The sequence below is a fragment of the Colobus angolensis genome, unplaced genomic scaffold (genome assembly GCF_000951035.1).
Source record: "Colobus angolensis palliatus isolate OR3802 unplaced genomic scaffold, Cang.pa_1.0 Scaffold77, whole genome shotgun sequence".
NCBI lineage: Eukaryota > Metazoa > Chordata > Mammalia > Primates > Cercopithecidae > Colobus > Colobus angolensis.
The window spans coordinates 2,879,257-2,880,997 of record NW_012121487.1 but is presented as its reverse complement, the minus strand read 5'-3'; the positions used below and the strand labels follow the sequence as shown (position 1 = coordinate 2,880,997).

At 45.1% G+C, this 1,741-nt stretch overlaps 1 protein-coding gene and 1 pseudogene across 1 annotated transcript in view; one reads left to right on the top strand and one right to left on the bottom strand.

Moving 5' to 3' along the window:
* Window positions 1–936, bottom strand: part of LOC105502111 — a 5,888-nt pseudogene extending 4,952 nt beyond the window's left edge.
* GON4L (gon-4-like (C. elegans)) overlaps window positions 1–1,741 on the top strand; it is a 292,893-nt gene that overhangs the window by 11,429 nt on the left and 279,723 nt on the right. The window lies entirely within an intron of this gene.

The window sequence follows — 1,741 nt, the reverse complement described above, 5'->3', positions numbered from 1 at the left end:
GGAGAAACCCCGTCTCTACTGAAAATACAAAATTAGCCAGGCATGGTGGCGCATGTCTGTAATCCCAACTACTCGGGAGGCTGAGGCAGGAGAATCGTTTGAACCCGGGAGGCAGAGGTTGCGGTGAGCCGAGATCGCACCATTGCACTCCAGCCTGGGCAAAAAGAGTGAAACTACGTCTCAAAAAAAAAAAAAAGGCCTTGACAAACTCCGGTAGGCTGATGACTGGCAGCAGCTTGAAGACCTCCTGAAGTTGATAGATGATTTGGTGGTTGGTGGACAGTTTGCCTGTGGCAACTTTTTCCAGGTAGCTTCTGATACCCAGAAGCTTGGAGTTCAGTCCCTTCAAATCCAGGACCTGGTTTGTGATCCACTGGGAAAGAGTGCTCACTGTAGCGTCTTTGATGTCTTGTAGCAAGTGTTTAACTCTAATTTCCTTAGCTTCCTCTGCTCCAGTTTCACTGGTCACATGCTCAAATGTTTTCAAGGCTGAAGTTCCATCATCATAGACTTCTATTGAAATATATGCTTCTATAGGCAGCCCTAAGTCCTTTGGCTTCATGTCACTAGTGACCAATACTAAGTTATGGCAGTATCTTTTCATGATTTCATTGAAGGCAGTGTCATTCTTGTGTAGTTTAGGGCCTGTGTGGTACCACCCAACTGTTCTTTCTCTGGCATTCATCATCTTAAACATTCTATATGTGTTTTCCAAATAATCGTGGGCTAAAAAACAATCATCTTTGTCATCTTCATTAAAAGGGACTGCAGAACTGCTGGATACATCAAGTACTTTCATTTGCCATGACCACAAAAGCACATGAAGAATGCATTTCTGATTTCCAACCTTGCTGATTCTGTTGAGATGATCCACCACACTGAGCAGTATACCTGGGGGTGGACCACCACCTTCTGCCTCACCAGGTCCAGCCTCATGATATACTCTGGCCACCAGGCCTGGCTCCCTGTGACCCACTGGAGTTTCTTTTAGCATGGAAATGCATTATAATTAGTGTGTAACAAGCAGTGAGAACAACCAAAGGTCACTTTTGTTGCCATCTTGGTTGTAACTGGTTTTGGCTGCTTTCTTTGCTGCATCCTGTTTTGATCAGGGTTTTGTTCTTGTTTTGTTCAGCAGGGTCTCTGGCCAGTGCTTGGAAAACAAATCCTGCTTCTCTCCTACCTCACTCCCCACATTATATACTCCCCTTCAGTCTTAACAGGATTGTAGAAGGGTGGAAGTCCATCTTCTGCAACTGCATCCTGTTGTTTTTATAGGCATTGGCCCTGCCTAGCACTGGAGGAGTAAAAATCTCCTGATGCCTCATCTAAGGGATCAGAACAAGGATGTGTTGGAAGCCATTTGCTAGCATCATCTTCACATGGAAATTGTTGCAATCTAGAAGACACAAACTTTACAAGGAGGCTGTAGGAGGCAGGGCCAAAGACTGCTAGTTACCGAATAGCCACTAGAGGGCCTAAAAAGAGTAGAAACCAGGTGAGACTTGGCAGGATGTTTTCTTTGTTGTTATTTTTTGGGTTTTTTTGAGACAGGATCTTGCTCTGTCACTAAAGCTGGAGTGCAGTGGTATGATCGTGGCCCACTGCAGCTTCAACCTCCCAGGCTCAAGTGATCCTCCTGCCTTAGCCTCCTGAGTAGCTGGGAACACAGGTGTGTGCCAGGAACACCCAGCTGATTTTTAAATTTTTTTTTTTTTTTTTGAGACGGAGTCTCACTCTG